General features: G+C 55.3%; 1 long non-coding RNA gene across 1 annotated transcript; it reads left to right on the plus strand.

The window, feature by feature from the left end:
- Positions 1-21,451: 21,451 nt before the first annotated feature.
- Positions 21,452-22,799, plus strand: LOC124511779 (uncharacterized). Its single transcript, XR_006961960.1, has 2 exons — positions 21,452-21,602; positions 21,965-22,799. It is a non-coding gene; the product is annotated as an uncharacterized LOC124511779 (long non-coding RNA).
- Positions 22,800-26,271: the final 3,472 nt, after the last annotated feature.

Here is a 26,271-nt window from a genome sequence, read left to right on the forward strand (position 1 = left end):
GGCAGGCGGCGGGTGAGGGCGGGGAGGGGAGGACGCGCAAGGAGCCGGCGGCGCGCGGGGACCGGGTATGTGCTGCGGTGACGCCTGCCACCCGGGGCGTCCGCCAGGTGCCTACCTCCGCGCCCAAGGGGAGGGGCAGCACCCAGCCGGTTCTCCAAGCTGCTACCCACGCCTCCGACAGCGGGGAGAGGCTGGGAGAGAGCCGCCCTTCTCCGAGGGTGGGGAGGGGAGGAGGGTGATGGGCACATCTGAGGAATGTCGCCCGTGGCGTGGCGGGGCTGGGGGGGGGAGGGGTGGGGGGCAGAGTCCGAGGCGTAAGTCCAGCGCCACAAGGGAACCTCCCGGGCTGGTGGCTCTGGGCATACCTCTCTGGAGCCTCGGTTCGCTGCGGTGACAAAAAGGCCAGTCCCATCGCAGAGAGTTCATTCATTCATCCACACTTGCATTCATTCAAGAAATCTTTACTGAGCGCCCAGGGGGCCCGGCGGGCGCTGTTCTAAGGGCTGGGACGCTGTGAGGAACCACATGCTCTGTTTGGGGGAGGTGGGAGACGGCAGGGGTGGGCGGGGCCCGGGATGCAGCTGGGTCCCAGAGCCAGAGCCCTTGTCCCCCCCGGGTCCCCGGGTCCCCAGCGGGGGAGCTTGGAGGGCCGGAGGATGGGCCCTGGGCTCCTCGGCCCGGCCCTCGAGGCAGAGGTCAGCACACAGCCCTCCCCACCTCCGGAGCATGACTCCTCCGTTCCTGGGGGTGAGTCGGACACTGGTCCGGTACCCCCGCTTTCCGGATGGGGAAACTGAGGCTGAGAGGGACAGTGCCACGGCCGTCGGTCTGCCCCCGGAGTCTGCGGTTCCTCCCGTCCTCCACAGCCTTGGCCACATCCGCGCCACCCCCCCCCCCCGCGCCCCCTGCCCGCGGCCCCGTCTTCAGATGAGCGAGTGGAGGCTCAGAGAGGGCAGGCAGCCAGCCCGAGATCACAAGGTGCGCTGCCTGCATGATCTCCGACCCCTGATAGCTTACTCTCCGGCAGGCCAGGCGGGCGGGCCAGGCGAGTCTGTCCGCTGGCCTTCTGGGCCCCCCCAGCCACCCCAGGCTGCAGTGTTGGGCCCCTCCCCTGCCCTCCCCTCCCCTGCCCTCAGCCTGGAGCTTCCCCGGGCTCCAGGGATCCCAGCACTTGAATTCTGAGAGCTGTGTGATGTGGACAAGGCTCCCAGGGGCTCTGGGCTCTCTGCCTCCGGGGCTGAGGTGCTCCGGGCTGTCCCCGCCCTGCTCCGGGAAGGCCTGGCATTTTCTGCTCCGCATTCTCCTGGCCCTTTCTCCTGGCCCTCTGGCTTTCTGCCCTGTCTCCCCCCCCCCCCCAGAGCCCCCGGCTTCCCTCCACCTGGGAGCCTCCCTCCTCTCTGCTCCCCCACAGCCAGAGGGCCGGCAGATGACCAGCCCTCGCTCAGTGCGTGACCTTGATCCAGTCACGTGCCCTCCTGAGCCTCAGGGTCCCCGTCTGTAAAGTGGGGGTCACGAACCGTCGCCCGTGAGCCACGTGTAGGCCCGAGCGAGTGCCTCTAGCCCCTCGGACTTTCTTCTCTGAGCTTCTGGAAGCCCTGGGCCCAGAGGGATGTGTCTCCCAGGGGCCCCTACCATCCCCTCTGGGCCCCTCCCGGGCTTAAGACACACACCATCCGCAGCGTGGGGCGGGGGCTCAGGGGCTCCCCGGAATCGTGCCTCCTCCTGGGTTTCCATCTGGGGATGTCCACATGGGTCCCGGTCACCCCAGGCTTTGCTGTTCCCTCCCGCAGGCGTGTCAGCGTCCAGCCCCACCGTCCTGTCGGTGACTTATTTTTGTTTTTGTTTTTATATCTTTTTAAATGTTTATATTTGAGGGAGAGAGTGCACAAGCAGGGGAGGGGCAGAGAGAGAGGGAGACACAGAATCCGAAACAGGCGGCAGGCTCCGAGCTGTCGGCACAGAGCCCGACGCGGGGCTCGAACTCACCAACCACGAGATCAGGACCTGAGCCGAAGTCGGACGCCTAACGGACTGAGCCCCCCAGGCGCCCCCGTGTTGCTTTTTTCTACAGTCCTCGTCATCTTCTGATGTCTAAATGTTTTACTTCTTGGTCTTACTGTCTGTCTCCTCATCAGACTGTCAACCCCATGAAGTTTCTATGTTTGTCCCCTCTTGTATCCCAGGGGAGGTGCCTGGAAAAGTTGGCTGAATCTCTTCAGAACAGGGGGGTGGGAAATGCAAGGCCTGGTTGTAGAAGGCGAGGGGCCCAGACTCCTGAGGAGGGAGCAAGGGGAACCAGAAGCCAGAATAACATTTACCCAGTGACAGGAGGGGAGGGACAGTAATCGGGATCACTGACCCCATCACATGGCTCTGGGGGGCCTAGAGATGTGAGGGACAGGAAAGAGTCTTGGAGGTCAGGGTGGGAAGAAAAAAGTGGAAAATCCAGTGTCAGCTGGTCTTCCTAGGAGAAGCAAGGATTATCCGTCTATCCTTTGATTCATTCATCTATCCCTTCCCCAACCATCCATCTGTCATCCTTCCAATCATTCATCTATCCATCCCCCAGCCACCAGTCCATCATCCCTCCATCCATTCATCTATCATCCCCCAACCATCCATCCATCATCCCTCCATCCATTCACCCATCCATCATCCCTCCATCCATTCACCCATCCATCATCCCTCCATCCATTCATCTATCCACCCCCAACCATCCATCCATCATCCCTCTATCCATTCACCCATCCATCATCCCTCCATCCATTCACCCATCCATCATCCCTCCATCCATTCATCCATCCATCATCCCTCCATCCATTCATCTATCCATCATCCCTCCACCCATTCATCTATCCACCTCCAACCATCCATCCATCATCCTTCCTTCCATTCACCCATCCATCATCCCTCCATCCATTCATCCATCCATCATCCCTCCATCCATTCATCCATCCATCATCCCTCCATCCATTCATCTATCCACCCCCAACCATCCATCCATCATCCCTCTATCCATTCATCCATCCATCATCCCTCCATCCATTCATCTATCCACCCCCAAGCATCCACCCATCATCCCTCCATCCATTCACCCATCCATCATCCCTCCATCCATTCATTTATCTACCCCCAACCATCCATCCATCATCCCTCCATCCATTCACCCATCCATCATCCCTCCATCCATTCATTTATCTACCCCCAACCATCCATCCATCATCCCTCCATCCATTCACCCATCCATCATCTCTCCATCCATTCATCCATCCATCATCCCTCCATCCATTCATCTATCCATCTTCCCTCCATCCATTCATCTATCCACCTCCAACCATCCATCCATCATCCCTCTATCCATTCACCCATCCATCATCCCTCCATCCATTCACCCATCCATCATCTCTCCATCCATTCATCCATCCATCATCCCTCCATCCATTCATCTATCCATCATCCCTCCATCCATTCATCTATCCACCCCCAACCATCCATCCATCATCCCTCTATCCATTCATCCATCCATCATCCCTCCATCCATTCATCTATCCACCCCCAACCATCCATCCATCATCCCTCTATCCATTCATCCATCCATCATCCCTCCATCCATTCATCTATCCACCCCCAAGCATCCACCCATCATGCCTCCATCCATTCACCCATCCATCATCCCTCCATCCATTCATTTATCTACCCCCAACCATCCATCCATCATCCCTCCATCCATTCATCTATCTACTCCCAGCCATCCATCCATCATCCCTCCATCCATTCATCCATCCATCATCCCTCCATCCATTCATCTATCCACCCCCAACCATCCATCCATCATCCCTCCATCCATTCACCCATCCATCATCCCTCCATCCATTCACCCATCCATCATCCCTCCATCCATTCATCCATCCATCTTCCCTCCATCCATTCATCTATTCACCCCCAACCATCCATCCATCATCCCTCCATCCATTCACCCATCCATCATCCCTCCATCCATTCACCCATCCATCATCCCTCCATCCATTCATCTATCATCCCCAAGCCATCCAACCATCCATCCTTCCAACTAATATCTGGGGGGGTCCTCCTCTGCAGGACTTGGCCTTGCATCCACAAACAAGAAAGGTAAATAAACACGGCTTAGAGCTGCACCATCCAACACGAGAACCACCGTCCACACGTGGCTATTGAGCCTTAGAAATGTGGCCTGTGTGACTGAGGAAGTGAACCTTTCCAGTTGTATTTAATTTTAATCAACTTACACAGTAACCTGAAAAACAGAAACAACGTAAACTACTTTCCTCTTAAATGCAACATTCATGCTTTGGTAAGATGACATTTCAATTTCAGCCTTGGGCACGGAGCATCGGAATTGAGACAAAATTTGTAAAAGATCTCATAAGTAATTCTTATATTGATTACACGTTGAAGTGATGGTATTTTAGATACGTTGGATTCAATAACATTTATCCCTAAAATGAATCTCGTTGATTTCTCTTCGCTTTTTATTTTTCTGTTCTTTTGTAAAATAAATTTTACTTATTTATTTGGAGAGAGAGCTAGAGAGAACGAGCAGGGGAGGGGCAGAGAAAGAGAGAGAGAGAGAAAATCCTAAGCAGGCTCCGCGCTGCCGGCACAGAGCTCGAACTCACCGACGGTGAGATCATGACCGGAGCTGGAGTCCAAGAGTCAGCTGCTTAACAGAGAGAGCCACCAGGTGCCCCTCTCTTCACTTTTTAGAAGAATGTGGCCACGGGAAGGTTTAAAATGACGGGTGTGGCGTCAGCTTGACTCGGCTGGCCTGGGGCAAATTCAGCCTGGTGGGTATGCTGCTCGCAGACGTGGGCCCCTTTGGGAGGTCAGGGATGGCTCCCCAGGATGTCACAGCAGGGGACCGGCTCCCCGTGAACTACCAGGTGGAGGGCCTGGTGGGGCCAAGGCTTAGATGCTGGAGGGACGACGACGGGAAACTATGTTCTTCATCCAAAGAGGGAGCATCTGAGGATAAGGGGGGCGTGTCTGGGCCCTGGAGTGGGAGCTGATACTTGTCCCCGGGGCTCAAGGGTGGCAGGGAGGGGGTGCCTGGGCGGCTCAGTGGGTTAAGCATCCCACTCTTGATTTCGGCTCAGGTCACTGATCTCAAGGTTTCGGGAGTTTGAGCCCCAGTGGGGACAGGGATCTGCCCTGACAGGGCGGAGCCTGATTGGGATTCTCTCTCTCCCTCTCTCTCTGCCCCTCCCCCGCTTGCTCTCTATCTCTCTCAAAATAAAGAAAAATAAACTTAAAAAAAAAAAAAAAGGATAGCAGGGAGGGTGGGCCGGGCTGGTCGGTGGTCAGGACGTGCCGTCTGCCCCGACAAGCCCCCAGGGAGATGAACGGGTCACCTGTGTGTGCCACTGACCATTGGGGGGTGGGGGGGGTCTCCAGCTTCAGGCATCAGGGAAGGTCTCAAAGGCGCCCCCTGTTCTGGGCCCCCCATATCGATTCCTTGGGGCTTCCCCAAGCCCCCACCAGGGCCCCACAAAGCCCCAGGCTGTGCCATTTTGCTCTTGGAGCTCAGACCTGGGCAAAGGGAGGTCACTGGGTCACGAGGTCAGGTTGCCACAGAATCGGGGCCATTGTCACCTCCAGAGCCTGACCTTTCCATTAAAAGCCAGTAATCGCCAGGAATTCTGGGAGAGCTGGAGACCAGGCTGCTCAGAGGCTGGGTTCCCCAGAGAAAGTCACGAATAAAGAATCGGAATGAGGTGGGGAGGGGGACAGTGCCAGGGGCTGGGGGCCCACACTCCTGGGTCTGAGGGACGAGGGGCTGGGGGCCCCGATTCTTCCTTCTGAGGGAGGAGGTGGGGGGGCGGCCTGGACTCCTGTGACCTAGACAGAGACGAAACTGGGACAGCTGGACCTGGGGAAGGGATGGGCCATGGGCGAGGGATGCCCTGGTCCCCAGGGCTACGGAGGGCCCCTTTGGGAAGGAAACAAGACATCACACGGGGTGCGGTAGGAGGGCAGCTGACATCTCCAAGGCAGCCCGTGCCCCGCCCCCAAGCTTTCCCCTCTAATCAGTGGGTCCATCTCGGGGTGTGCGGCGTTGCAGAAACCTCCCTGGGTGCTCCCCACCCCGATTGCCCCATGGAGGAGCCCGCCCCGGGGCCGATACTGCAGGCCCCGCCCCCACCCCGCACGGCCACCCGGGCGCCCCGCCCACCCGCTCCTGGGGCTGCGCCGGGGCGGGGTGGGGGCGGCCACACCTCATCTCCCCCGGGGGAGGGCACGGCTGGGGACCCTAACTCGGCGTCCTGGGGCGAGCCAGAGACCCAGGAGCTGGGGGGGGGGGTGATCCTGAGAAGCTGGGTCCTTACCAGCGGCCCCATCACAAAAGAAGGGGGGCGGGGGGGGGGTGGGAAGGGGCACAGGTGTAGAGAGAGGAGGGATCCCGAGAGGTCAAGTCCGGTGGTGGCAATGGTGACAGATCACGGCTTGGGAGCCTGGACTCCTGGGTCTGAGGGAGGAGGGGACTGGGGCCTGGACTCCTGGGTCTGAGGGAGGAGGGGACTGGGGCCTGGACTCCTGGGTCTGAGGGAGGAGGCGCTTGGGAGCCTGGACCGAAGGAGGAGGCTCTAAGGTCCCCCGCCTCTGGGTCTGGGAGCAGGTTGGCATGAGGAGGTTAGGTGCCTGGGCCCTGGGGCTGGGACACACAGGGTCCCGCGAGCCTTCTGGATGGATATGGGAGTGTGGGGTCCTCCCAGGTGCTCCCAGCCACATCCTCACCTGTCCCCAGGGCTCTGCCCTGCCAAGATGCCAGGACCAGCCAAACCAGCTGTGCCAGTCGGGCATCCCTGTGCCCCCCCCTCCTTTCCCTGCAGTGGCTCCGGAAGACCTGAGCCCAGCCCGAGGGTGAGGGCAGTGAGTAGGTGGATGGGAGGCAGGGCTCCAGGAGGAGAACAGGATGCCCCCACCGCTGTGTCATCAGCCTGCCAGACTCGTCCTGTTCTTCCCGGCTCCTTCCATCACCCGCCCTCCTGGGGCAAGGGGCGGTGCCCCCACTTCCTTCTGTGGATGACACTTCCTCTTTGGCCCTGTCCCCCCAAACCTGCCCCACCAAACACCTCTCCTGCCCCTCCCGGTCCTGTGTTCCATTCATTCATCCGGCAGCTCCTACGGAGCGCCTGTTCAGCGCCAAGCGCTGTTCCAGGCGCTGGAGAGGCCGCAGCGGTGGGCCCGCCCAATAGTGACCCTGCACCCCGGTCCGTCCCGGCCCAGACAGACGTGTGACCGCACGCGGCCAAAGGGGCTGTGCAGACCGGATCGAGCGAAGGGTCTTGAGATGGGGAGATGATCCTGGGTGTTTTAAAGTGAAAGGGGGAGCCTGGAGGGTCAGAGTCAGAGAGAGATTTCGGGAAGGTGGCCGCTGCTGACTTTGGAGCCGGAAGAAGGGGCCGAGAGCCGAGGAGTGCAGGCTGGAAAAGGCCTTAGAGCCTCCGCCCCGCAGACACTTCGATTTTAGCTTAGTAAGAACCGCTTTGGTCTTCGGGTCGACAGAACTGCAAGATAAGAAACTTGTGTCGTTTTAAACCACGAAATCTGGGGTCCTTTGCTACAGCAGCAGTAGGAAAGCGCTGTGCGGGCGCCTGGGTGGCTCAGTCGGTTGAGCGTCTGACTCTTGATTTCGGCTCAGGTCACGATCTTGTGGGTTCGTGAGTTCCAGTCTCACGTCAGGCTCGCTGCTGTCAACGCAGGGCCCGCTTCGTGTCCTCTGTCCCCCTCTCTCTCTCTGCCCCTCCCCTGCTCTCTCTCTTTCTCTGTCTCAAAAATAAATAAAAAACCTTAAAAGTAGGAAGCTATAGAAGTAGGGAAAGAGGATAGCAAACAGCTAAACATTACATAAATGGAAGGGAGGGACAAGCACTAGGAGAAAAACAAGGCAGGCGAAGAGGCTGGAACATGAACTAGGGACTGTTGTAGGTGGGTGGTCCGGACCAGCCTCTCAGAGGAGGTGACATTTTGCAGAAGCCTGAAGGAGGTGAGGGAGGGAGCTGGGTGGATAGCTCAGGGAGAGCACCGCAGCGAGAACAGGCAGTGCAAAGGCCCTGTGGTAGGAGCGTGCCTGGGGCGGGCGAGGAAGGAACATGGGGAAGCCAGTGTGGTTGGAGCAGAGGGTTTGAGGGAGGGAGCTGGTGATCTACACGGTGCCTTCGTTGGCAATTGGAAAAAGACAACACCCCTTTCTCAAATGAATTTTTTTTAAGTATGGGTATATCGTCAAATTGCCTTCATCATCGTATGTGGTTGCCCTGCAGGGAGCTTTCCAGATAAACATGTGAAGACAGTGCCTCGGAGGAAAACGGGCAGGGTGAAGCACTGGGAGATCGGGAGTGGGCCTTGAGTTGAATTGCAAACACGGGACTGGAACTCGGGAACCGCAAGATCATGACCTGAGCCGGAGTCGGACGCTTAACCGACTGAGCCACTCGGGCACCCCTCTTCTTCTTTTTTTTTTTTTTTAAGTTTATTTATTTCTTTTGAGAGGGACAGACACAGCGCAAGTCGGGGAGGGGCAGAGAGAGAGGGAGAGAGAGAGAATCCCAAGCAGACTCCAGGCTCTGAGCTGTCAGCACAGAGCCTGATGCGGGGCTCGAACTCACGAAACTGGGAGATCACGACCCGAGCGGAAACCAAGGGTCGGACGCTCAACCGACAGAGCCACCCAGGCACCCCTTGAATTGCAATTTTTTTTTTGGAATTGCAATTTTAAACCTAGGCGGTGGCATCTGAACGAGCCCTTGAAGGGGCCGAAGGAAGGAAAGGCAGAAGGCTCAGCAAGGACGGAAGCTCAGAGGCAGGAGCAGGCCGGTGGACAGGCAGGATGGCAGGGCGGTGGGAGCCGGGTGCCATCCCGGCTTTCCTCTGTGACCTGGCACCGATCCCGCACGCTGCCTCCCCTGACGTGGCCGGCTCTCTCGTGGCTCAGGGACATGCCTTGCACAATGCAAAGACACAACCAGGGACACTGTTAGTCATACCAAGAAACACACTCATAGTTTTGTTGTATTTGTCAAAGACTGACGTGGCCCTTACTCAGTGCCCAGCTCGGTGCCAGGAGATCTATCCTCATGATGACCTTATAAGGCCTGCACTCCCATTATCCCCATTTTACAGATAAGGCAACTGGGGCACAGAGAGCTAATGGTGCTTGTCCAGCATGGATCTCAGCCTGACATCAGCTTGGCTTGAGGGAAATAAGTTGTTTTTTAATTTTTGTTTATCTTATTTTATTTTCTTTTTATTTTCTTTTTTTTTTAATTTTTTTTTCAACTTTTTTTTTTATTTATTTTTGGGACAGAGAGAGACAGAGCATGAACAGGGGAGGGGCAGAGAGAGAGAGGGAGACACAGAATCGGAAACAGGCTCCAAGCTCCGAGCCATCAGCCCAGAGCCTGACGCGGGGCTCGAACTCACGGACCGCGAGATCGTGACCTGGCTGAAGTCGGATGCTTAACCGACTGAGCCACCCAGGCGCCCCTTATTTTCTTTTTATTAAAAATTTTTTAGTGTTTATTTATATTTTTGAGAGAGAGAGAGAGAGAGAGAGAGAGTGCAAGCGGGGGAGGGGCAGAGAGAGAGGGAGACACAGAATCCGAAGCGGGCTCCAGGCTCCGAGCGGTCAGCCCAGAGCCCGACGCGGGGCTCGAACCCAGGAACCTTGAGATCACGACCTGAGCCGAAGTCAGATGCTGTTTAACTGACTGAGCCACCCGGGTGCCCCTGTTTTCTAATTTTTAAAAAATTACTTTTTTTTTTTAAAGTAATCTCTGTCCCCAATGTGGGGCTCGAACTCACGACCCCGAGATCAAGAGTTGCGGGCTCTACCCACTACGCTGGCAGGTGCCCCTCAAGGAAAAAAGTTTTGCACGTTTCCTGGCCCACAATAAAAGCTGAATCAACAGTACCTTGGGGTCACAAGTTGTCACCCCAGCTGCCCATCGGAATCCCCTGGAAGGCTTTTAAAAGCCAGTCCCAGGGCACCTGGGTGGCTCAGTCAATTGAGCGTCCGACTCTTGATTTGGGCTCAGGTCACGATACCAGGGTCGTGGGATCGAGCCCTGCGTTGGGCTCGATGTTGAGCAAGGAGCCTGCTTGGGAGTCTCTCTCTCTCTCTCTCTCTCTCTCTCTCTCACCTAAAAAAAAAAAACAAAAAAAAAATCCAGTCCCTAGATCAAGGGGGTCAGAAGCCGCGGGAGATGCTACTGGGAGCAGTGGGTGGAGGTTGAGATGTGCCTCAACGTCCCACAGTGCACAAGATGGCCCCACGACCGTCGTGTGATCACAGGTGTCGGCAGGGCCCGGGCGAGAAGCCCTACTAGAGACACCCCTTCCAGTTTAGGGGAGACACAGAGGTGGGAGGGTAGTTCAAGCTAAGGGAATCTTCAGAGAAGGGGGCGGATCCAGGGGGCGCCTTGGGGGGCTCCGTCGGTTAAGCATCCGACTTCGGCTCAGGTCATGATCTCCCGGTTCGTGGGTTCGAGCCCCGCGTCAGGCTCCGTGCCGACAGCTCCAAGCCTGGAACCTGCTTCGGATTCTGCGTCTCCCTCTCTCTCTGCCTCTCCCCCGCTCACGCTCTGTCTCTGTCTCTCTCTCAAAAATAAAGATAAACATTAAAAAAAAAATTAGAAAAAGAAAGAAAGAAAGAAATGTATCCAGAAGGTGGTCCGTCCCATTTGGGACAATACACCAGGTTCTCGGGCTCTTCAGCTCGGGGAACAGCAAAAGAGAAGGGCCACGTAGCTTATGCATTTCACAAAACTCTCTAAATTAAGGTTTTTGCATTTCACACTATGTAAACTTCACCCCGTTTGAAAAAAAAGATGCGACTGTGGACCGACCCCGAACTCGAGGGAAGCCTACGCTTGTTGAAGGGTTGGGGTGAAATGTACTGATTTCTGCAACTCACTTTTATTTTTAAAAAAATTTTTTTTCAACGTTTATTTATTTTTGGGACAGAGAGAGACAGAGCACGTTGGGTGTAGAGATTCCTAAAAAAAAAAAAAAAATTAAAAACTTAAAAAAAAAAAAAAGGCATTTGTATTTGGTCCCTGTTCCTGGCACAGCTCCCAAAAGCCTTGGGATTCCCTAAGCAATACCCAAATGAAGGCGTTTCAATACTCATCATAAGCGGCTTTCGACCACACTTGAGCATATGCTAATGAAGTGACTTCTGGAAAGGGCCTAAGGATGGGGCATGGTTGCCGGGGAGATCGATGGGAGGAACTTTCGTCCCACCCCCTAACCTCTGGGGAAGAGAGAGAGGGGGGCTGGAGGTAGGATCAGTGGCCAAGGGTCACCAAGGAGTTCATCAATCATTCGTACGTAATGAAGCGTCCGTAAAACCCCCAAAGTTGGTGAACACACGGAGATTGGGGAGAGAATCTGGCCTGGAGAGATCATGGAAAGGCCCGCACCCTTTCCCCAAGCCCGGCCCTACGCGTCTTTTCCATCTGCTGTTACTGAATTATACCCTTTTATAAAAAAACGGCGACCTAGTAAGTAAAATGCTTCTCTGGGTTCCGTGAGCTGCTCTACCAAAATAATCCAGCGCAAGGAGGAGTCATTGGAACCTCCGATCAGCGAGTCAGAAACGTAGGTGACATCGACCTGGACCGTTAGTGTCTGAAGTTGGGGGAGGGGCGGTCGGCCTTGCAGGACTGAGCCCTTAACCCGAGGGTTCTGACTGTGTCCAGGTAGATAGTGTCCGAATTGAAATTGGAATTGATGTCAGAAGATCGCATACCCGCTAGAATAGCTACAATTTAAAAGACCAATGCTGGCAAGGATCTGAGGCAATCAGAGCTCTCTTGTACCGGCAGGGGGGTACAAAGTGGTCCAGCAACATCGAAAAACAGATTGTCAGGGCGCCTGGGTGGCCTAGTTAAGCATCCGACTTTGGCTCAGGTCATGATCTCGCGGTCTGTGAGCTCGAGCCCCGCGTCGGGCTCTGTGCTGACAGCTCGGAGCCTGGAGCCTGCTTCGGATTCCGTGTCTCCCTCTCTCTGCTCCTCCCCCACTTGCGTTCTGTCTCTATCTCTCTCTCAAAAATCAATAAACATTAAGAAGATTTTAAAAAAGAAAGGAAAACAGTTTGTTGGTCTCTTACCTAGGCAAACATACACTTCTATGACCCAACAGTGCCAGTATTTACCCAAGAAAAGCAAAAGCACGTGTCCACACCAAGACTTGGACCCAAATGTGCACGGCAATTGTGTTTGTTATAACCAAACACTGGAGACGACATAAACGTCCATCAACAGGTATGCCTCCATACTGAACAAACTACTTATACGTGAAATAATGTGGACAAATCTCAAAATAATCCCGCTGAGCAAAAGAAGCCAGACCAAAAAAAAAAAAAAAAAGAACATTCTGTATGATTCCGTTTATATAATGACTTTATTATTATTTTTTTCAACGTTTATTTATTTTTGGGACAGAGAGAGACAGAGCATGAACGGGCGAGGGGCAGAGAGAGAGGGAGACACAGAATCGGAAACAGGCTCCAGGCTCCGAGCCATCAGCCCAGAGCCTGACGCGGGGCTCGAACTCACAGACCGCGAGATCGTGACCTGGCTGAAGTCGGACGCTTAACCGACTGCGCCACCCAGGCGCCCCAAAAATGTCCGACTCTTGATTTCTGCTCAGGTCATGATCTCACGGTCTGCGGGATCGAGCCCTACATCGGGCTCCCTGCTGACACCTCGGGATTCTCTCTCCCTCTCTCTCTGCCCCTCCCCCACTCGCTCGGGCGTGCTCTCCCGTGCTCTCTCTCAAAATATATAAATAAACATGTAAGAAATGGGAGGAAGGGAAAACTGTTTCTCCACCCATAACACTCTGACACCAAAGGTGTTGGGCGTCCCCCCTCCCCCACCCCCTGCACCAACCAATTCTCCATCTCTCTGGACACCAGCTGGGTGTCCAACACTCCGATTCGATTCTGACACTACCCAGAGTCACCGCGGACCCCACGGGTTAAGGGCTCAGTCCCACAAGACTGGCCCCCACTTCAGATGCCAGTCCCAGGTCCCAGGCTGTCACCCGCACTTCTGCCCTACCAGGTATAAAGAGCGGGTTCCCTCGACCTCCTCCTCAGGTTGGGCAATTTGCTATGGCAGCTCGCAGAACTCAGGGAAACATTTTTCTTAGGTTTATCAGTTTATTGTAAAGGATTTTATGAAGGATACAGACGAAGAGGAGCACAGGGCAATGTCCAGAGGGTCCAGAGTGTGGGAGCTTCTGGGCTGTGAGGTTGGGATGTGCCACGCTCTCCCGGGGTGTGGATGCACGCATCAACCCAGAAGCTTCTCGACCAGCTGTGCTCAGGGTTCTGTGGAGGTTCTGCTACAGAGGCATGATTGGTTAAAGCATTGGCCACTGGTAATTAAGGTGGTTTCTCTTCCCGGAGACTGAAAGTTCCAATCTTCTGATCCCAGGGTTGTCTCCTCTGGCCTCCATCACTCGGGAAATCCCATGGGCTTTAGAAGCTCTTATGTCAGGAAACGGGCCAAAGAGCAAATACGTATGTCTTATAGCTCAGTCTCACAGCGGGACTTCCCAAGGGGAGAAGAATCTAAAAAGATCGAGCAACCAGACATAACACGTGACCTTTGCTAAGCGCCTGGTTCATTTATTTATTTTCTTTCCTCTTTCTTTCTTCTTTCTTCCTTCCTTCCTTCCTTCCTTCCTTCCTTCCTTCCTTCCTTCCTTCCTTCCTTTTAATGTTTATTTATTTTTGAGAGAGAAAGACAGAGACAGAGCTTAAGTGGGGGAGGGGTAGAGAGCGAGGGAGACACAGAATCCAAAGCGGGCTCCAGGCTTCGAGCTGTCAGCACAGAGCCCAACATGGGGCTGGAACCCATGAACCGTGAAATCATGACCTGAGCCAAAGTATGACGCTTAACCAACTGAGCCACCCAGGCGCACCTCTCTCTCTCTCTCTTTCTCTCTTTTTTTTTTTTTTTTTTTTTTTTTTAGAGAAACCTCTGGGCGCCTGGGTGGCTCAGTCAGTTAAGGGTTGACTCTTGATTTCTGCCCAGGACATTACATCACAGTTTGTGTCTTTGAACCCCACATTGGACTCTGTGCTGACAGCTCAGAGCCTGCTTTGGATTCTGTGTCTTCCTCTCTCTCTGCCCCTTCCCCTTCCCAAAGATAAATAAATAAGCATTAAAAAAAAAAAAAAAATTCTCTACTCCCAACCCCGTGGGGCTGGAACTCACGACACCGAAATGAAGAAAGCCAGGCACCCCTGGGGTCCTGGTTGAAACAAACCAGCTTGAAAGACCAGTGGGGACACTTGAATATGAAGCAGGAACTCAATGTTAAGTAACTACTATCCTGCCTTGTGGGTACCCCGGGGGCGGGGGTGGGGCTGTCTTTGTGTTTTAGGGTCACACATGGAAGTATTGAGGGGTGAGACGTCATCGTCTGGGGTTTGCTTTAAGACACCTCAGCACTCAGGCTACAATAATGCAGGATTTCATAAATCACGTTGACTGGGAGAAGCCGGGTGCCAAAGAGCACCCACTGTGTGATTCCATTTATAGAAAGTTCTAGAAGGAGTGGGGCGTCTGGGTGGCTCAGTCAGCTGAGCGTCTGGCTTCGGCTCAGGTCACGATCCTGTGGTTCGTGAGTTCAAGCCCCGAATCTCTCTGCCCTTCCCCTGCTTGTGCTCTCTCTCTCTCTGTCTCTCTCTCTCTCTCAAACACACACACACAAACATATAACTGGGGGCAGGTGGCAGTGCCCAGGGACGGGGGATGTACAGCTGTGACCCTTCAGTACAGGATTCCAGGCAAACCCTTGGAGAGGCACCAGGTTTGGTCAAGGGACGGAAGCAGGTGCAGCAGGAAGCCTGAACCACAGTCTCTCTACTGGGGGGTTTTGCAGGCAGGCCCGTTTAGGATGGGCTGGTTCCTATCACTCCGGTGGGCTTTGGGGTCCAGGGATGGTTTCCAGCCCCCTGGTACGGTCCTGGGTGATTTGGGGCATGGGCAACAGTGGTTCGGTATGAGGGGTAGATAATAGGGGTGTCTGGGGGGCTACGGGCTCGGGATTGGTTGGTTGGCATCCCAAAGGCGAGCTAGTAGGCACATTGTTGTCTTTAAGGATCAGCTAGCTCGGACGGGGGGCGGTCTCCCCTGGTCTGTAAGGCACCCCAAAATGTCAACCAGTCACGAGACACAGGAAAACGTTTCGACGATTAGTTCGCCTGTACGTGTGGTGGCTCGCATTGCAAAAGGGACTTCGTGGGTGTCATTAAATTAAGGATCTTGAGATGGGGCGATTATCCTGGATTCTCCAGAGGGGTGGGCCCAACACGATCACAAGGGTCCCTGTGAGAGGGAGGCACAGGGCGATCTGACGCACACAGAGGAGGACGTGGCGTAGTGAAGAGGGAGGCAGGGACTGGAGTGACGTGGACCAAGACGTAGACCCTTCCCTGGGGTCTCCAGGAGGAACCGGCCTGCCTTGATTTAACCCCGTAACACTCGTTTCTGACTCCCGGCCTCCAGAAAACAGAGCTTGTGCGTGTTTCGTGTTCAGTTATTTATTTTGAGCGAGAGCGAGAGCGAGAGCGAGATTGAGATTCCCAGGCGGGCTCCGCGCTTTCAGCGCAGAGCCCCGCTCGGGGCTCGAACTGAAGGACCGAGAGACGGTGCCCTGAGCCCAAACCAAGAGTCAGATGCTCGGCCACCCAGGTGCCTGGGATAAGTGTGCGTTTTCAGTCACAGGGGTCTGTGGTGCTTTGTTGTAGCAGCTGTAGGAAAGTAACACGGTCTATTTCAGGGTTGAAAGAGAAATGGGGAACCCCCCCCACCCCCCACCCCCCGGGAGCCAAGGTTAATTGTGATGCTCCCAGCCTCTGGCATCAGGGACCCTGTCATCTGCACTGGGGTCAAGGGGCTCACAACCTCTTCCTGTGTAAAGTCACTGGCAGGATGGGGGGAACAGGGCATCTGTGACCTGTATCCCCTTCCTCAGACTGGAGCAGGGGCGGGGGGTGGGGGGAAGTGAGAATCTGGACACCAGGCCAGGTCACCCTTAACACACTGGGGACTCACCAGAGGGGGATACAGGCATTTTTTCCCCCCATCGGACCAGAGGTGTCTCGACCGGGTTTCCGGAAAACGGGGTGCAAGCTGCATTTTTTCGATTTTCATGAAAACACGGGCTCAAAACGGAACACCTGTCAGTGACGAAGGAGGAAGACAGCGCCCGCCTCATGGAGGACCCACGTGGCGGGGTCTACAGACAGGTGGACACCAGCCCTCTTCCTTCGGAATTTCTGCCTCCCCGGATCTCCCTAGAGAAGCCCATGAACGTGAACCCAAGGCAGGACTGGCAAGGATGCCCATCGCCGTGTTGTTATCACGGCAAGGGAATTGGCCACGACCCGGGGGCCGCCGGGAAGAAAAGAATTAAATGAGCCCGGACTTTGCGAACGAACGGGGGGGCCCTGCCTGTGGCTCAAGTTGCAAACCGGTTCTAGCGACAGACTCAGCCCTTGGAGGCGTGTAAACTGACAATGGGACGAGACACGTTAGGGAACAACTCATACAGCACCGTGTGCAATGCTTAGGTGAAAACCCTCTACGGAAGCATATATTTTTAAAATTTTTTTTTAAAAATTTTCTGAATGTTTATTTATTTTTGAGAGAGAGAGAGAGAGAGACAGAGCATGAGCAGGGGAGGGTCAGAGAGAGGCAGACACAGAATCTGAAACAGGCTGCAGGCTCTGAGCTGTCAGCACAGAGTCCGACGCGGGGCTCGAACTCACGGACCGCGAGATCGTGACCTGAGCTGAAGTCAGATGCTTCATCAGACCAGTGAAACGTCATCGATACTCACACTTCTTTCTTCCTTTATGCTAAATGTACGAGAAACCCTCACCTTCCGAGTCCTGCATTCAGACTGTAGGCTCTGTCTTCAGCGGATGCGCGAGCACGAGCACAGAGCCAGAAGGTGACCTGGGGACGCCTGGATGGATGTATAAATGGCACCAAGATCGCCGGGAACAGAACAATGTGGTCCTCCAGAGGCTGTCAGAGATGTGCCATAAGCCAGCGGGGAACATTTCAGCCACAGCTTTGAAAGCTAGGTCGAGTGTCACAGACAGACAGTCAGTCATTTTAATTGTTTTAAAGCCGGCTCCACACTCAGCGTGGGGCTTGAACTCACGGCCCCAAGATCGCCGGCTGAGCCAGCCAGGTGCCCCTGACATTTAGTTAGTTTAGTTTAGTTTAGTTTGACTTATTTATTTTGAGAGAGAGAAAGCGCAAGTCGGGGAGGGGCTGGGAGGGAGGGAGGGAGAGAGAGAATCCCAGGCAGGCCCCGCACCGTCAGCACAGAGCCCCACACGGGGCTCGAACTCACGAACCGCGACATCATGACCTGAGCCGAAGTCGGACACTCAACCGACTGAGCCCCCCTCCCCCGGCGCCCCAACATTCAGCTATCTGAAACCCTTGTGATATGAGTCCCAGATTGCAACAGACAACCTCCAAGGACGCCCCCAATGATAAGGAAGTGACTGGTGTCAGGTCTAGGGCACTTAACAAGCCCACCTAAGCGTCATCAACCCCCACTCAACTATTTATTATTATTGTCGTTATTATTATTATTATTTTAGTTTTTATTTTTGAGAGAGAGAGAGAGAGTGGGGGAGGAGCAGAGAAAGAGGGAGACCCAGAATCAGGCTCTAGTCTCTGAGCCATCAGCACAGAGCCAGACGTGGGGCTCGAGCACACAAACCGGGAGATCATGACCGGAGCCGAAGTCGGACAGTCAACCGACTAAGCCACCCAGGCGCCCCTAAATGCGCAGGATTGTAAAAGAAACCAACCAATAAGACGGTTATCAAACTATTTAAAAGATGCGGTCTCCACTAACAGGTGAGGTAGGAGAACCAGCAGCAACTCTAAATTTCAAACTGGTGAAGAGGGTAAACAGCGTTTCAAATATCGGTGGCAGCTGGGATGTGATTTGGAAACATCTGTGATTTCTCCTCGCTGGAAGAACGGATTCCCGAATCAACAAAGTCACAGGTGATCGCCAGTGCTGCTGTGACCCGTCCCCTACATCCGTAATTGTACGAGTTATCTGCCCCGTAACAAAACACTGCAAAACTCAGTGGCTCGAGACGATAGCCGTCACTGAGTTTGCTCCTGAATCTGCAATTTGGGCGGGGCTCCATCGGTGGAGACAGCTCAGCCTTGAACCCTGGGGCAAGTCCTCTGGGAACTGGGGGTGGGGGTGGGGGGTGGGGGGGATCCCCTCTTTGAAGCCGGCAAGTTGGTGCTGGCTCTTGGCTGGCCAACTCAGCTGGGGGTGGAGGTTGGGGGTCCTCACGTCCTCTCCGTGCCGGGCCTTCCTCATGGATTCTTGGGCTTCCTCCCGGCATGGAGGCTGAATTCTAAGCGAGTCCGTCCCCAGAGAGCAAGGCGGAAGCACACGGCGTCCTTCATGGAGTCTCAGCACTCACTTGACATCGCTTCCTTCCAGCCCTATTGTCTGAGGTCGTCACCCAGGTTCAAGGGGGTAGGACACAGCTTTCATCTCCCCGTGGGGAAAAGCATGTGAAATAGGAGGGGCTGGGGAGGTCATCTTTGGGAAATACGATCTACCGCCCAAATCGGGCAAAATGCTAGATTTCAGTGGGAGGTCCCTGCCAAGAAGGACGTGATTCTTTTTTCTTACCCAAGGTCAGGGGCTCCATGAATTTGATCTATGAGCCTGTCACGGGGCCCTGGACCCCACGCTAAGAACCCCTGAGCCAGAGTTAGGTGAGTTCGGGCCGGCAACTTCTAGGAGGGTGGTTGAGGCACGATCTTATAAACATCAGCTCTAGAGAAGATTGTTCCTTTGTTCAACAAATATTTATTGAGCTGACTGACAGCTAGGAGCCTGGGGCCTGCTTCAGATTCTGTGTCTCCCTCTCTCTGCCCCTCCCCTGCTTGCACTTGGTCTCTCTCTCTCTCTCTCTCTCTCTCAAAAATAAATTAACAGTAAAAAAATTAAAAAGATCTCTCATGATTGGCCTCCCTTAAGATACAGAGACTTCCTATTGTTACCAACGTCAATTCTCTCCTTCCTTAGTCATAGAACTCCAATTTTATCGGAGACAGAAATATGCCCACTTAAAAAGACAGCCTTCCCCAGCCTCCCTTGCAACCGGTGGTCGATGAGATATGAGCGAAAGCTGCAGGGGGGAACTTCTGCGCAAAGTCCTTAAGAAGGACACGGGCAGCTGGCATGTTCCCTTTTGCCCTGCTCTCTCCCAACACCACCACCTCCTTCCTCCTGCCTGGAATATGGGCGTGAAGGTTGGCGCTGCAGCAGCCATCTTGGACCACGAAGCAACCTTGACGATGGCAGCCTCATCCATACGGTTGGTGCAGAAAGTTGGAAGAAGCTGGTCCTGGTGGCTCTGTGGACTCCCCCGTGTCACCTCCAGACGGCTGCTTTCCAGACTTCTTTAATACGAGTGAGAAAGAAGCACCCATCTTACTTAAGCCGCTGCTACTTCTCACTACGGTATTGTGGGGCGCCTGGGGGGCTTAGCTGGGGAAGCGTTCGACTCTTTGTTTCGACTCAGGTCGTGATCTCAGGGTTCCTGAGTTCAAGCCCCGCGTCAGGCTCCGCGCTGACAGTGCGGAGCCTGCTTGGGATTCTCGCTCTCCCTCTCTCTCTCTCTCTCTCTCTGCGCCCTTCCCCTGTGCTCACTCTCTCTCAAAATAAATAAATTCACAAGGTAAATCCATACAATTTCAAAACAACAGGGTCTTGTGGACTTAGGACTTTGATCGCGGGGCACCTGGGTGGCTCAGTAGGTTAAGTTAACCGACTTCGACCCACGAACCGTGAGATCATGACCTGAGCCACAGTCGGATGCTTAACTGACTGAGCCACCCAGGTGCCCCCGGCCTTCCAAGGCTAAAACGGAGGAGCAGGCTGTATGCCCCGACCCTGGTCACCCCGGTCAAGGGCCCCTCCCCGTCCCATAGATGCTCAGCTCCTTGGCTCAGCAGAGAAGACTTTCTGGGAAACTCACCCCTGGCCCCCCTTGGCCCCTTCTCCCCTGTCACCCCAGCCTCACCCCTCCAGTCACTACCCACACGATTCCTGAGTGCCCGCTGTGCACAGGCACCAGGGAGAGAGCCGGAAACAAGATAAGCCAAGAGCCTGCCCTAGTGGGCCGCCTAAAGTCAGGCAGGGCTAAACACAGTGAAGAAATGGGCTAAGGGCCGGGGGAAGGCGAGAATTGGGTCTGCAGCTTTGGAGGCCTGGGAAGGGCACATGTGGGCGGAGGCCTGATTGGAGCAAGGAGGTCAGCCAGGTGGAGATTTAGGGAAAGGGCATTCCCTAGAGGAAAAGAGCCCATGCAAGGGCCCTGGGGCAGTCTCCTACTTACACTGTGTGATTCAAGGAATAAGAATGACACCTGTGTGGCCGGAGGTGGGTGAGGGAGGGGAAGAGGGCCAGAGATGAGGGCAGAGAAATATTTAAAGGCAGGCCATTTAGGGCCTTGTGGGCCATGGGAAGGAGCCAAAGGGCTTTTACTCTGAGTGGGATGGGAGCCACAGAAGAACTGGGAACAGAGGGGGATGTGAGCTTGGGCGTTGGCAGGCTTTCTTGTCTGCTGTGGCAAGAAGAGACTGCGTGTTTGTGTGTGTGGGGGGGGGGGCGCAGGAGGGAGGGAAGGCTACTGTAATACTCCGAGCAAACCGTTGCTGGTGGGGGCAGAGACGGTGAGAGGTGGTCAGGCTCTGGGAATTTTTTTTTTTATGTTTATTTATTCTTTGAGAAAGAGAGAGAGAGAGAGAGAGCATGAGCAAGGGAGGGGGCAGAGAGAAGGAGACCCAGAATCCGGAGCAGGTTCCAGGCTCCGAGCCGTCAGCCCAGAGCCCGCCGCGGGGCTCGAACTCACGGACCGCGAGGTCGTGACCTGAGCCGAAGTCGGCCGCCGGAGCCACCCAGGCGCCCCTCTGGGAATCTTTTGAAAGCAGAGCCAGCTGACAGATCAGGTGTGGGGGTGTGAGAAAAGACAGGACGTGACAAGGACTATGCAAGCCACTTGGGTGCAAGCCACTGACACGGGGAGGCAGTGGGTGGGGCGGGTCGATGTCTCCCGAACGTCTTTGTGTGCCCCCTCCCCCTGGCCTGGAATGCCCTCCCTTCTGCACTCCCCACCCCCACCCTCAGCCTCACCCCTGCTTCTGTTCCAGCTGAGCTCAAATGCCAACCTCTCCTGAAGCTTCTCTTTAAGACTCTGGCTCAGCACCGAGTGAGGTGACTGGGGAGGGGCCGTGGCCTTAATCCAGCAGCAAACGCATCAACAGGAAATGACCTTGAATTCTTTTCTTCCTTCAGCAGATATGTACTGGGCCAGAAACTCTGGCAGGCGCTGGGAAAAGAGCAGGGAACAGGAGAGACAGATCCCTGCCCGCATGGGGGCTCTACGGGGAGAGAAGACACTAACCGAAGTGAAGAAGGGAAAGATCTAGTGTGTCACATGGTGATGGAGAGAACAGAGGGATTCCGTGTGTGAGGTGAGTGGAGGGGGGGATGCAGTTAGTCATAAGGCAATCAGGGAGGGCTTCGCTGAGGAGGTGACATGGGAGCGTCAACCGAAAGGCGGTGAGGGAGGAGACAAGTGGATACGGAGGAAGCGAGGGCGGCAAGTGCAAAGGCCCCGTGGTAGGACTGAGCTTAGGACACGGAAGGAACCTGGAAGTTTGTATGGTCAGAGCACATGAGTAGGGGAGGCAGAGAGAGTAGGAGCGGAGGTTCAGAGGGAATGGAGGGGGCTGGGACAGCCTTCAGGGCGTTGAGGGCCACTTTGACCCTGAGTGAGTGGGAGTCACGGAAGAGTTCTGAGCAGAGGAGGGACGGGATCTGATTCAAGTTTCAGCAGGATCACCAGAATCCCAGCAATAAAAATGGACGTCTGCCGAGCAGTTCCCATTAACCAAGAAACGTGTGAACAGCTTTGCACAAATGATGTCCGGCGGAAGACCCACCGGTCTGTCCAGCTGTTCGACGCCCCCCGCTCCCCGCCCGCCGTGAGGATTCTAGACGCTTCCCTCTCCCTCAGCCCCCGTGCCCAAGCCATCACCAACATCGGTACAGTCGCCTGCCCAGACAATTTTAAATGTTTCTTTATTTACATCTAGAGAGAGAGAGAGAGAGAGAGAGAAAGAGGGCACAAGCAGGGGAGGGGCGGAGGGAAAGAGAAAATCTCAAGCAGGCCCCACGGGCTCGACCTCGCGACCCCGGGGACCACGACCCGAGCCGAAATCAAGAGTGGGGCGCTCACCCCACCGAGCCGCCCAGGCGCTCCCCGACCCAAACACCGTTCAAAGGCGCTACTGAGACAGAACTCAGACGCCACACAATTGGCCCACTTGAATCGTACAAGTCAGTGTTTTGTGAGTAATTCACCGAGCTGTGTAAACACCACCAGAATCCATCTGAGAGTATTTGCATCACCCCCCCCCGCCCCCCGTGAGAAATCCCTAATCTCTCCCCCCCCAACCCCGCCCCCCAGCCCATCCCAAGGCAACCACTCATTTACTTTCTCTCTGGCCTCTTCAGGACCTTTCCTGTAAAGGGAGGCCCACGATACGCGGCCCTTTGGGTCTGGCCCCTTGCCCTCAGCACCGTGGTTTCAATGTTCATTCGTGTTGTCAGCGCCCATCGCTAATCCACTCCCCTTTGTGTGGCCGAATAATCCTCCATTGTCTGGATCTGTCGCACTTTGTTCCCCCCTACCCCCCCCCCCCCCCCCCCCCCGTCCTCCGCGGCCTGGCGGACATTTGGGTGGCTCCCACATTTGGGCTGTTCTGGATAATGCTGCTGGGAACGTTCGGGAACAGGTGTTTGGGTGGACAGGTGCCAGTCCTCAGGGGTCATTACCTAGCAGCGGGACGGCCGGACCGGGAAGGGATTCTGTTTTCACTCCGGAGGAACCGTCAGACGGTCCTCGGAGGCGGCTGCGCGGTTCCCCCCAGCCGGGCGGGGGGGGGGGGAATGAGGGCCCCGATGTCTCCGCATCGTCGCGGACGCTGGTGGTTGTCCTCAAGCCCCTTGCCCCTCTGCACTCCCAGCGCCGGTAGCGCGCGAAGCACCTGCCCCTTGACGTCCTCCGGTCCCCCCCGGGGTTCCCGGTTTCCACCCTGTCTTTCCCCCGCGCCACCGGCAGGGGGAGCCCGTTAGCCCTCCCCTCCTCCCCTCCCAGGTCAGATCCCGTCCCTCATTCTCTCAGAACTTCCATAACTCCTCGCTGGCTGAGGATAAACCCAGACTCCTCGCCGTGCACACTCCTCTGACATGACTCCCGTCCCCACTTCCCTACCCACTCAGGCCCAGCCGCCTTTCACTTCTCGATGCCCCAAGGACTCTCCAGCCTCACAGCTACCCTCCATGCTATTCCCTCTTTGCCCTGCTCTCTTCCTACCTCTTTCTTTTCCCTCTCCGGCCCGGACTTCACTGTCACCTTCCTAGAAAAGCCTCCCCTGACTCCTTCCCAGGGAGGAAGTCGCACTCCGTCATCCTCACCCTCAACGCATTCAGCACCGTTTGGACTTGCTAGGCCATCTGAGTGACCGTTCGCCCCGTGGCCACCGCCACCCAGGGTGGGTTTCCACGAGGATGGGCGGGCATCAGTGCCTGGCCCGCGAGGAGAACAAACTAAATATCTGTTCCCACCTCACCCCCCTCAACAACCACCTCCTACCTTCCTCTCTGCACGTACGGTTCCCTCTGCCCAAACACACCGTTCCCTCTACCTTTTCTCTGGCTGACTCCCACGGGGCCTCAGTTTCATGTGACTTTCTCTCAGGGAGTATCTATCTCAAAGGTTTATTTCTTCGGATGTTTCATTATGTATTTGGAAGGGGGGGAGGGGCAGAGAGAGAGAGAGAGGAAGAGAGAGAGAAGCCGAAGCAGGCTATATCTATCAATATTTACCATATTAGAAGTTGAAGCCAATAGGGGAGTCGGTTGAGCGTGGACTTGGGCTCAGATCATGATCTCAGGGTTTGTGAGTTCGAGCCCTGCACTGGGCTTTCTGCTGTCAGCACGAAGCTTGTTTACGATTCTCTGTCTCCCTCTCTCTCTGCCTCTCCCCCGGTTTGATCTCTCTCTCTCTCTCTCAAAAATAAATAAACGTAAAAAAAAAAAAAAAGAAATTAAAACCGGTAAGTGATTTAAATGGAGTATTATTGCACTTTAAAATAACAATAACAGAGGCGCCTGGGTGGTTCGGTCAGCTAAACATCCAACTTCAGCTCAGGTCATGATCTCGCGGTTCATGAGTTCAAGTCCTACTTCCGGCTCTGTGCTGACAGCTCAGAGCCTGGAGCCTCCTTCGGATTCTGTGTCTCCCTTTCTCTCTCTCTCTCTGCCTCCCCCCCCCACCCCCCCCATGCTCTGTCTCTCAAAAATAAATGAACATTAAAAAAATTCTTTTAAAGAACAATAACAATAATCAACCCTTTGCAGTTACCACGTACACCCATGTTAATAAAAATAGTAACTTTTCCACACAAACAAAAGCATGAGTGAGAAGAGCGGCGCTGTTTTGACCATTCTGCAGACATCTGTAATGTCTGGCTCAACAGAAGACTCGTCCCTTGCGTTTAGTCACGATATTGCACACCGTGTGGCTTCTGGAAAACTCCAGCGCACACTCACGAAGGATTGAGCGAGAAAGGCAGGCAATGTGTCAGTGTCAGTGTGAAAATAATTTGGGGGACAGCCGGCTGGCTCAGCCGGTAGAGCACGCGCCTCTTGGTCTCGGGGTTATGGGTTCGAGCCCCACGTTGGGTGAAGAGCTTACCTAAAAAAATAAACTTAAAAAAAGAAAGGAAGGAAGGAAGGAAGGAAAGAATTCTGAACTCTCCGGTCCCCTGACAGGGTCTCGGGGACCCCGAAGCACACTTTGAGACCCGTTGGCCTGCTGGTCCATGGTTTTGACGTCAATAAACCTCCCAAAGCAGAAACTTGGATCTTCAGTTTGGAGGCAGAATTCGACCTAAACAGACACACAATCTTAAATTACTTCTCCCTGGTAATGGCACCGTCTGTAGATTTCACCACGGAAAGGGACGGCAGCCAGACCACCCCAGACCACAACGGGACCGTTCAGGAGGGACAGTGTGTGGATTCCCACGGCCTTATTAAAATCTAAAAATTCCCAAATCCAGGATCACCTGGCCCCAGGGCTTCAGGTGAGGGATCCGTCAGAAATAGAAGTTCCGTGCATGGATGTTCCCCCCCGCCCCCCAACCCCCAGCGATCAGACACTCTGCTATGTTCTAGCTTATTCTGTTTTATGTTCCCACAGACCTCTGGAGGTCACCCCCACCCCCACCCCACCCCCAAAGCTCACAGCTCACAGCTCACAGCCTGGAAAACTCTAGCGGAACTTCCGGAAGCCCCTGTGCCAAGCCCCCTCTGCAGGGCTGGGAACGGGTTTGACTTGCTCCTTGCTTGCAAGCCCGAATTCTGGCGTAGGGCCTGGCTCTGTACTCAGCAGGCATTTAATAAATGTTTGCTGGGTGAACAAAACAACACATATCGAGCCAGGGACAGGGTTGGGACGGCAGCCCCGTCTGTGCCGCTCCCTAGGACTCAAGAACCCTGTCCTCGTCGTTCCCAAAGACTCAGGCAGCGGACCGCCGGCTCCCGCTACGGCTTCCTCTCCGGGAGGCGATTCACCCGAGCCGCCCTTCTGGATGAAACCGGAACTACACTTCCCACAAGCCTCGGGGCTGGGACTACGCTTCCCATAAGCCTCTGCTCTCGCCAGGTTCTGTGCCCTTCAGCCACCGGGGCAGTTAATTGCCTCTTTTTAGAGCTTCCCCCACCCCCCTCCCCCCCAGCGCCCAATGTCGTTCTCTCTCCCCGCGTAATGATTAGTTCACCGTCCAGCCGTGGTTCCGGGGCCCTCTAACCCCCACGCCTCCTCGCGCGATGAACGTGCCTCAGTTTCCCCAGGGAGACAACCCCCGCCCCCGGCCCCCCGAGAGGCAGCCTCTCTCCCCCCACTCCCCACCCCCCCAATCCCGGACCCCTGATGGGGAGGGCTGTGCGCGGCGGGGTTCGTGAGCCGCCAGTCCCTGCTGCTCCCCTGGGGGGTCTTGGGTCCCCGCTGGGGGGGGGGGCGGGGACGGGGCGGGCGCGCAGGGGAGGGGGTGTCTGGGTCGCCTCCGCGGT

Source organism: Lynx rufus, unplaced genomic scaffold (assembly GCF_022079265.1).
Source record: "Lynx rufus isolate CCGP_SWC_20201006 ecotype Redwood Valley unplaced genomic scaffold, mLynRuf1.p SCAF_16, whole genome shotgun sequence".
In the NCBI taxonomy this organism is placed as follows: domain Eukaryota; kingdom Metazoa; phylum Chordata; class Mammalia; order Carnivora; family Felidae; genus Lynx; species Lynx rufus.